This window comes from Dysidea avara, chromosome 5 (assembly GCF_963678975.1).
Source record: "Dysidea avara chromosome 5, odDysAvar1.4, whole genome shotgun sequence".
Lineage (NCBI taxonomy): Eukaryota > Metazoa > Porifera > Demospongiae > Dictyoceratida > Dysideidae > Dysidea > Dysidea avara.
The window spans coordinates 28,655,649-28,667,318 of record NC_089276.1 but is presented as its reverse complement, the minus strand read 5'-3'; positions in this window follow the sequence as shown (position 1 = coordinate 28,667,318).

Sequence of the window (11,670 nt, the reverse complement as noted above, 5' to 3'; positions counted from 1 at the left end):
CCATCAGCACTGGGAAACACAACTGCAGAAATGTAGCTGGGTAGGTAAATTTGTAATTCACGACGAAGATCACTGTTCAGAATGAAAAACACAACAGGTATAATGCATGGCTCAAAGAGAAGAAAAATATATGAAGCAGTTAATAAGTTATCATCTTTGTCTCTAGTGTTTCCATCACTACCATACTCCCTGTACAACGATGTGATGATTGTCATGAAGCAAATTCGCAAGCACAGGAATACAACTGGAATAGACAGTTCTGTAAATGCCTTTTTCACCATCTTCTTTTCATTAAGTGTGGTCCTGTCATTTTCCCTGTTATTGTTTGATTGTATTTTAATCTCACGATATCTATTGTAAACTATACTTCCAGCTAGACTGAGAGTGGCTGATGTTACTACCACTGGAAGTACAATGTCAAGGAAGAAATGGATGATTCGTCTTGCATCCCTCTCATTGGAAATGTCATCACATGAACCAAGATAAGGAAAGTTTTCATAACGTTCAGAATCATCAGCCAGATAAGCACTGTATTCAAATAAACCCAAAGCCCATGGTAGACCAATGAACACAATCATTGTAGCCCAGTCAGTGGTCTTTCTAAAATAAAGGGAAATAAACTTCTCCCATCCTACCACAGCCAGACAGAAATTACTTGAAACTAAGGGGAAAGTACAGAAGTAGAACAAACCACATTCAGTCTTACTGGCAGCTTCTTCAAAACCATTAGCTCTATATTGTCGTATCTTAACGATACGGTATATTCCATTTCCTATAACAGTTGATAAAGAACAAGACACATAGTTACCAATCAGTAGTTGATATGGCTGTGAACGTAAGCTCTTCAGCAAAACTACTGGCAACAAAACAGCTCCACACAATGCAGAAGCAAGCACTGTAAAAGTAATAGCAAATCCTATATTGCTGTTCACTACTCCATCGGAAGGAACATGAAGGAACACAGTAGAATTAACTGCTGCCATAGAACCTACAAACTTTCTGGACTACTCAATACAACAAAACAAGATGGTTTCAAAAGGCCATTCTATTTATACCCCTCCATTAATATCACTTGTGAATAGCAAATATGCATTGATACAAACCTGTTAGAAGTTCAAAAGGATACATCAAAGCAAAGCATTACTTTGCTTATCAAGAAAACTTTCCAGTTTATCAGTCTACAACACCTCTACACATATGTACTATTTCACAAAAAGACATAACAGTTTATTATTTTAGTATGAGAATGAGTTTGAAGTAAAACATGTATATAGGTGCTTACTAATTGGAACAAAGGCTGGTAGTCTTAATGGGTGCATGAGCACTGAGTAACCTCATTGTAGCACTTTCCTTGTAGGTAGTACGTTACTCACATTATGAAATTGCTCCTATGCAAGAAGCAATATAATGTGCTATACTAAACTTTAATTTGCTACTGATTAACAGAAGCTATTCCAGTGACATCAGTCTAGAGTACTATATAGAATATAGTAGGGTTTACATTTCCAACCAACAAAGGTCAACTAACAAACCATGCAGCTTCACTGTTTCTTCATGACAACTTAGCAGCAACAAACATGGACTCATAATAAGAATTTCTTTGGATTTTAAAAATATTCTTCTACTGATTGATTCATATACATGAAACTAACTACTGTAACTGTTAATTAATAGCTTCAGATAAGCGCAACTATACTTACTAATGTTATTGAGTTGATTTTTTATTTACTGTCGGATGCCTTTTAGCTATATAGATATGTGTCATTTTGAAATGTCTTTTGGCATCCCAGTATTGCCCATAAACTAATAAATATTTCATTATCATCACTCACTTAGCACAACCAGAAGTCATATACATGTGATAAATTGCTGACCACCATAATTTTTATTGATATTACACAATAATAATTATACTGGCCATAGCTGTAAAGCACAAGCGAAGAGACAGTACTGGTGTGTTTCATAACTTTAATTTAATTGATACTGCCAGCTGATTACCCAATAGAAACCCACAACTTGATTGATATACCTGTTCAGCACTACCGTGTTTATTACAGTGATGATTACAAAACAAAGGTGGTGCTTGATATTACATATGTAAGTATGTTATATCAAGTACTGTGTTAAACACTATAATTTCTCATTCATATTAAATGAATTATAAAAGTATACAAACCAGTGTAAATGTAATCTTAAAAATATGGGAAATAGATATCACTGATGGACAAAAGTCAAACAAATCAGCATGTGTAATCATTCTGGAACTACCGTACAATAGAACATGTCAAACACTTTAAAGTTTTCACACACAAATCTCTATTCAGACTCAATGGATGCCATCTCTGATGATGTATGTATATCATAGTAGGGTGGATCCAGGGTTTGGAAAGGAGGGGGTACACCAGGATAGTAGGTATATAGAGTAGGGGCTCTGAGAAGTTGAAACTATTTCACCTGTTCAGGATAGAAATTTTGAAGCTTTTAAGCACAATTGTGACCAAATGTTGAAAAATCACCCATATGGGCATGCGTGAAATAATTAGAATTTTCAAATTTAGTGAGTTACTATTAAGAGAAGGGTACAATGTAAAAACAATTCAAGGATTTTCTTGCAAGGCACTGAGAATGGTTTACAATCATTAAAAAGTAGATTTACACAGTTCATCATGTTATTTGATCATTACATGTCAAATGCACCCATATGGTTGATTTTCCAAAATTTAGTCACAAATACCGTAATTCGCTTTATTTTCATGCAAAAATTTTCATGTAATATATATGACATACGTGAATGAATGCTCTATTAGAGTAGTGTTCAATCTTATGTAAAATGTTCGTGTAAAATTGCATGTTTTGCATACAAAAATAAAGCATATTACAATATGTAAATCATATGCTTTCTAAGTGGACTGCATTGATCAAAAGTTGTGACAGGGATAAGTGACAGTCATGAATGTAATACAACTAGCTATGCGCCTAAGAATGGCTGCATACAAAGGACCAACTTACTGATCAATTTTTCATCTGACTGATGGATTCAGCCATGCATAATATAACTTCATGGCTATGGCCGGTTAATGTTATAAGACTGTTTGATACTACATATGCCTGAGATGTATCTTTTTGCCTACCACAGCAGCTACAATGCATTGCATAATTTGTTTTTAGCGTCCCATTTCTTTTCACCACTACCATGTAGGATCTTATTCACAGGTAGCAGTACATGATGGATGTTGCTTGTGCTCACTAAATGGAAATCGTCTGTAAGTTTCATAGTGACTGGATTAATTGCAGCAGCGCTCCTTGTACTGTTCTTTGCTTGTAACAGTGTATAATGGGTGTAAATTATGTAGCTGAAAACGAAACACTTTGTTTTTCAGTAATAATTTGATAGTAAGGGCACCTGTTCACAGTGTCCAGTTGAGCAAAATTTGTCTGGCACAATTTGTTGCAGTATACACTGGTTCACCAGCATAGAATTATCATGTTATTACAGAAATATTCATAAGCATATAAATCTTGCATTTGTGAAGTATGAAACAAGGAAGGTCATCTATGCAATACTAGTGGACATTTAAATCAGTCATGGCTAATATTACTGACAATATCCACTAGTATATAATAGCTATATATATACAAGTGTCACTTGTTTCTATGATCACTACTCAAAATAAATTCTAATTTTTCCTTACTCTTGTACTAGGCTGGAACTAACGTTTTGAATACAATCTATTATGCTTTTAAGCAATGCTAAAAACAAAAATAATAAAATTAATGCATTAAAATCAAGATTATACTCAAGAGCTGATTGGCAGAATATAATGCGTCACTATTTCCCCTACCGTTGTATTCTATACAGTGACTGCTCTGTTACTATAGTAACTCAATTTCTGTTGTAAAGAGATTAAATAATCAGCCTATAGAAACAGTCAGTTAAATAATAGCGAGCTCTAATAATAAATAGTGTGTTCAAAAAATGTATATATACCTATACATAATTAATATCTTTTATATTTTATATGTTATAAATATGATAATATTATATGGTTACATGTTTGTTTCAGCATTATATTCGTTCACAACAACAACTTTTCTGGTGCCTTCACCATCAGCATTGTTAGCAGCACTTTCACCTCCACTACTTGTGTTGTCTTGTGAGCCTCCCTCTTCTATTATTACACTTTCTTGATCATCAACACTGGGAAACACAACTGCAGGAATGTAGCTTGGTAGGTAACTCTGTACTTCACAACGAAGATCTCTGTTCAGAATGAAAAACACAACTGGGATAATGCATGGCTCAAAGAGAAGGAAGAAAAATGAAGCAGTTAATATATCATCATTCTTGTCTTGAGTGTTTCCATCACTACCATATTCTCTGTACAGTGATGTGATGATTGTCATGAAGCAAATTCGCAAGCACAGGAATACAACTGGAATGGACAGTTCTGTAAATGCCTTCTTCACAGTCTTCTTTTCTTGCAGTAATGTAGCTCTGTCATGATCTCTGTTATGATTCAACTGTGTTTTAATTTCTTGATATCTACTGTAAGCTATGCTTCCAGCTAGACCGAGAGCAGCTGATGTAACTATTACTGGAAGTATGATGTCAAGGGAGAAATGAATGATTCGTCTTGTATCCCTCTCTTTGGAAATGTCATCACATGAACCAAGATAAGGAAAGTTTTCATAACGTTCAGAATCATCAGCCAGATAAGCACTGTATTCAAATAAACCCAAAGCCCATGGTAGACCAATGAACACAATCATTGTAGCCCAGTCAGTGGTCTTTCTAAAATAAAGGGAAATAAACTTCTCCCATCCTACCACAGCCAGACAGAAATTACTTGAAACCAAGGGGAAAGTACAGAAGTAGAACAAACCACATTCAGTCTTACTGGCAGCTTCTTCAAAACCATTAGCTCTATATTGTCGTATCTTAATGATACGGTATATTCCATTTCCTATAACAGTTGATAAAGAACAAGACACATAGTTACCAATCAGTAGTTGATATGGCTGTGAACGTAAGCTCTTCAGCAAAACTACTGGCAACAAAACAGCTCCACACAATGCAGAAGCAAGCACTGTAAAAGTAATAGCAAATCCTATATTGCTGTTCACTACTCCATCGGAAGGAACATGAAGGAACACAGTAGAATTAACTGCTGCCATAGAACCTACAAACTTTCTGGACTACTCAATACAACAAAACAAGATGGTTTCAAAAGGCCATTCTATTTATACCCCTCCATTAATATCACTTGTGAATAGCAAATATGTATTGATACAAACCTGTTAGAAGTTCAAAAGGATACATCTTTTGATTCAAAGCAAAGCATTACTTTGCTTATCAAAAAAACTTTCCAGTTTATCAGTCTACAACACCTCTACACATATGTACTATTTCACAAAAAGACATAACAGTTTATTATTTTAGTATGAGAATGAGTTTGAAGTAAAACATGTATATAGGTGCTTACTAATTGGAACAAAGGCTGGTAGTCTTAATGGGTGCATGAGCACTGAGTAACCTCATTGTAGCACTTTCCTTGTAGGTAGTACGTTACTCACATTATGAAATTGCTCCTATGCAAGAAGCAATATAATGTGCTATACTAAACTTTAATTTGCTACTGATTAACAGAAGCTATTCCAGTGACATCAGTATAGAGTACTATATAGAATATAGTAGGGTTTACATTTCCAACCAACAAAGGTCAACTAACAAACCATGCAGCTTCACTGTTTCTTCATGACAACTTAGCAGCAACAAACATGGACTCATAATAAGAATTTCTTTGGATTTTAAAAATATTCTTCTACTGATTGATTCATATACATGAAACTAACTACTGTAACTGTTAATTAATAGCTTCAGATAAGCGCAACTATACTTACTAATGTTATTGAGTTGATTTTTTATTTACTGTCGGATGCCTTTTAGCTATATAGATATGTGTCATTTTGAAATGTCTTTTGGCATCCCAGTATTGCCCATAAACTAATAAATATCAAGACACACGGTAGTGTGTCGTGCGGCCCAAGAAGCCGGCGCGTAACACCCGTGAGTATATTGACAGGAAGAAAGAAAACGCAATTTTCGCACCTCCGTAGCTCTGTGCTTCCTTGATGAAACAAGACGATTTTTGCTGTGGACATTCCCTCCAACTGCAGCACTCCACATTCCAAATTTGAGCGAAATCGCTTCGCGCGTTCCCGAGATATGCGACTTCAAAAATTGGCTCAGTTTCTTCGTTTTTTTTCTTCTTCTTCTTCTTCTTCTTCTTATTTTTCTTTTTCTTGTCGCACACTTACAAAAACTGCTATAAAACGCGAACGCGTTATCCGATTGCCTTGAAATTTGGCACACAGAAGGGGGATATAAAGGCGCATCTCGGTACCAACTTTGGCTGGAATACGATAAACAGGCAAAGAGTTATGAGCGATTATTCACGAAAAATAACACCAATATGTTGTCACGCCTACAGGGTAAACCGCGTATGGGAAGAAGCTGAAAATCGGTGGGTGAATAGGTTAACTATTGAACCTCAAACCTTTTGTGGTTTGAAAGAAATCGAGCTAAAAACCAGGAAGATACAACGAAAAAACCAACAGTGTGTAACAATTACGCAATCGAGATAGCTAATAAAAAAACGACTGCTTGCCACGCCTACCAGATAAACCGCTTAGGGTAATGCTTTGAAAATCGTTGTACAGATGGAGTAATCATCTTAGAAAGGCTCATCAATGGTGTAGAAGAATAAGACTTAAAGCCACGGAGTTATAACACGAAATCCAACTTGGTGTAGCAAGTGCGAGATCGAGATACTCTAATAGAGCAGTCATCCTAATAGAGCAGTCATCCTAATAGAGCAGTCACCCTGAAGAGAATTCAAGAGATCAGCTAGAAATAAGAAACCTGTATAGAGATCAGCTACACAAAAGTCACCCTGTAGAGAGATCAGCTAGAAGAAGTTACCTTGTAGGGAGTTCATGCAACTATGAAAAGAGATAGTTCAGCTAGAAAAAATCACCTTGTATTGTTCAGCTACAAAGAAACCACCATGTAGAGAGTTGAGCTACAAACAAATCACCCTGTGGAGAGATCAATAGAAGAAGTTACCTTGCAAAGAGTTCAGCTACAAAGAAACCATCATGTAGAGAGTTCAGCTACAAACAAATCTCCCTGTAGAGAGATTAGCTAGAAGAAGTTACCTTGTAGAGAGTTCAGCTACAAAGAAACCATCATGTAGAGAGTTCAGCTACAAACAAATCTCCCTGTAGAGAGATCAGCTAGAAGAAGTTACCTTGTAGAGAGTTCGGTTTCAAACAAATCACACTGTAGAAAGATCAGCTAGAAGAGGTCACCTTGTAGAGAGTTCAGTTACAAAAAAAACCACCATGTAGAGAGCTCAGCTACAAACTAGTGACCTTGTAGAGACATCAGCTAGAAGAAGGTACCTTGTAGAGAGTTCAGCTACAAAGAAACCATTCTTTAAAGAGCTCAGCTGCAAACAAATCACCTGTAAAGAATTCAGCTACAAATAAATCACCCTGTAGAAAGATGAGCTAGAAAAAGTTACCTTGTAGAGAGTTCAGTTACAAAGAAACCACCATGTAGAGAATTCAGCTACAAACTAGTGACCCTGTAAAGACATCAGCTAGAAGAAGTTACCTTGAGAGAGTTCAGCTACAAAGAAACCATTATTTAAAGAGCTCAGCTGCAAACAAATCACCTATACAGAATTCAGCTACAAACAAATCACCATGTAGAGAGATCAGCTAGAAGAAGTTAACTTGTAGAGAGTTCAGCTGCAAAGAAACCATCATTTAGAGAGTTCAGCTTCAAACAAATCACCTGTAGAGAGTTCAGCTACAAACAAATCACCCTGTAGAGAGATCAGCTAGAAGAAGTTACCTTGTAGAGAGTTCAGCTACAAAGAAACCACCATGTAGAGAGTTCAGCTGCAAAGAAATCACCCTGTATAAAATTCTGCCACGAACAAATTGCCCTGTAGAAAGATCAGTTAGAAGAAGTTACCTTGTAGAGAGTTCAGCTACAAAGAAACCATTCTGTAAAGAGCTCAGCTGCAAACAAATCACCTGTACAGAATTCAGCTACAAACAAATCACCCTGTAGAGAGATCAGCTAGAAGAAATTACTTAGTAGAGAGTTCAGCTACAAAGAAACCACCATGTAGAGAATTCAGCTGCAAACAAATCACCCTGTAGAAAATACAGCCACAAACAAATTGCCCTGTAGAAAGATCAGTTAGAAGAAGTTACCTTTTAGAGAGTTCAGCTACAAAGAAACCACCCTGTAGAGAGATCAGCTAGAAGAAGTTACCTTGTAGATCGTTCAGCTACAAACAAATCACCCTGTAGAGAGATCAGCTAGAAGAAGTTACCTTGTAGAGAGTTCAGCTACAAAGAAACCACCATGTAGAGAGTTCAGCTGCAAAGAAATCACCCTGTAGAAAATTCTGCCAAAAACAAATTGCCCTGTAGAAAGATCAGTTAGAAGAAGTTACCTTTTAGAGAGTTCAGCTACAAAGAAACCATTCTGTAAAGAGCTCAGCTGCAAACAAATCACCTGTACAGAATTCAGCTACAAACAAATCACCCTGTAGAGAGATCAGCTAGAAGAAATTACCTTGCAGATAGTTCAGCTACAAACAAATCTCCCTGTAGAGAGATCAGCTAGAAGAAATTACCTTGTAGAGAGTTCAGCTACAAACAAATCTCCCTGTAGAGAGATCAGCTAGAAGAAATTACCTTGTAGAGAGTTCAGCTACAAAGAAACCATTCTGTAAAGAGCTCAGCTGCAAACAAATCACCTGTACAGAATTCAGCTACAAACAAATCACCCTGTAGAGAGATCAGCTAGAAGAAATTACCTTGCAGATAGTTCAGCTACAAACAAATCTCCCTGTAGAGAGATCAGCTAGAAGAAATTACCTTGTAGAGAGTTCAGCTACAAACAAATCTCCCTGTAGAGAGATCAGCTAGAAGAAATTACCTTGTAGAGAGTTCAGCTACAAAGAAACCATTCTGTAAAGAGCTCAGCTGCAAACAAATCACCTGTACAGAATTCAGCTACAAACAAATCACCCTGTAGAGAGATCAGCTAGAAGAAATTACCTTGCAGATAGTTCAGCTACAAACAAATCTCCCTGTAGAGAGATCAGCTAGAAGAAATTACCTTGTAGAGAGTTCAGCTACAAAGAAACCATTCTGTAAAGAGCTCAGCTGCAAACAAATCACCTGTACAGAATTCAGCTACAAACAAATCACCCTGTAGAGAGATCAGCTAGAAGAAATTACCTTGTAGATAGTTCAGCTACAAACAAATCACGCTTTAGAAAGATCAGTTAGAAGAAGTTACTTTGTAGAGAGTTCAGCTACAAAGAAACCATTTTGTAAAGAGCTCAGCTGCAAACACATCGCCTGTACAGAATTCGGCTACCAACAAATCACCCTGTAGAGAGATCAGCTAGAAGAAGTTACCTTGTAGATAGTTCAGCTACAAACAAATCTCCCTGTAGAGAGATCAGCTAGAAGAAATTGCCTTTATAGAGAGTTCAGCTACAAAGAAACCATCACGTGGAGAGTTCAGCTGCAAAGAAATCACCACTGCCCAAATTTCAAGGCAATAGCTCTTTCCAATCTGAAGTTATCAATTGTGAAAGTTGGCAAATTGGATGTGTGTGGAAGGCCCCTTTTTGCAAATCCGGTCACATATGTATTATATATATAATTTGTACATTTACTGATAAAATATTTTAAGTATATCTACTTCATCTTTACTTCTTCCTGTAGTAAAGAAAAAAAACATAGGTTAAAAAAGTCCCAAAGCTGGCCATAGGCCGGCTTTGGGGTATACAAATACAAAAAGAAATGAAATCTAATCCAAAACAGCCAAGCTGTAAAAAAAGTGTGCGGCCCTCAGAAAGGCTATGGTGAAAAAAGATGTGAAATCCAAGGTGGCGGCCAAGAAATGGCTGTGATGGTAGGTTAATGGTAAAAATTTTAATAACGACAATTCAGGTGAATTTTTGTGCCGCTTCACAAAATTTACCTGAATTGTCATTATTAAAATTTTTACCATTAACCTACCATCACAGCCATTTCTTGGCCGCCACCTTGGATTTCACATCTTTTTTCACCATAGCCTTTCTGAGGGCCGCACACTTTTTTTACAGCTTGGCTGTTTTGGATTAGATTTCATTATCATCACTCACTTAGCACAACCAGAAGTCATATACATGTGATAAATTGCTGACCACCATAATTTTTATTGATATTACACAATAATAATTATACTGGCCATAGCTGTAAAGCACAAGCGAAGAGACAGTACTGGTGTGTTTCATAACTTTAATTTAATTGATACTGCCAGCTGATTACCCAATAGAAACCCACAACTTGATTGATATACCTGTTCAGCACTACCGTGTTTATTACAGTGATGATTACAAAACAAAGGTGGTGCTTGATATTACATATGTAAGTATGTTATATCAAGTACTGTGTTAAACACTATAATTTCTCATTCATATTAAATGAATTATAAAAGTATACAAACCAGTGTAAATGTAATCTTAAAAATATGGGAAATAGATATCACTGATGGACAAAAGTCAAACAAATCAGCATGTGTAATCATTCTGGAACTACCGTACAATAGAACATGTCAAACACTTTAAAGTTTTCACACACAAATCTCTATTCAGACTCAATGGATGCCATCTCTGATGATGTATGTATATCATAGTGGGGTGGATCCAGGGTTTGGAAAGGAGGGGGTACACCAGGATAGTAGGTATATAGAGTAGGGGCTCTGAGAAGTTGAAACTATTTCACCTGTTCAGGATAGAAATTTTGAAGCTTTTAAGCACAATTGTGACCAAATGTTGAAAAATCACCCATATGGGCATGCGTGAAATAATTAGAATTTTCAAATTTAGTGAGTTACTATTAAGAGAAGGGTACAATGTAAAAACAATTCAAGGATTTTCTTGCAAGGCACTGAGAATGGTTTACAATCATTAAAAAGTAGATTTACACAGTTCATCATGTTATTTGATCATTACATGTCAAATGCACCCATATGGTTGATTTTCCAAAATTTAGTCACAAATACCGTAATTCGCTTTATTTTCATGCAAAAATTTTCATGTAATATATATGACATACGTGAATGAATGCTCTATTAGAGTAGTGTTCAATCTTATGTAAAATGTTCGTGTAAAATTGCATGTTTTGCATACAAAAATAAAGCATATTACAATATGTAAATCATATGCTTTCTAAGTGGACTGCATTGATCAAAAGTTGTGACAGGGATAAGTGACAGTCATGAATGTAATACAACTAGCTATGCGCCTAAGAATGGCTGCATACAAAGGACCAACTTACTGATCAATTTTTCATCTGACTGATGGATTCAGCCATGCATAATATAACTTCATGGCTATGGCCGGTTAATGTTATAAGACTGTTTGATACTACATATGCCTGAGATGTATCTTTTTGCCTACCACAGCAGCTACAATGCATTGCATAATTTGTTTTTAGCGTCCCATTTCTTTTCACCACTACCATGTAGGATCTTATTCACAGGTAGCAGTACATGATGGATGTTGCTTGTGCTCACTAAATGGAAAT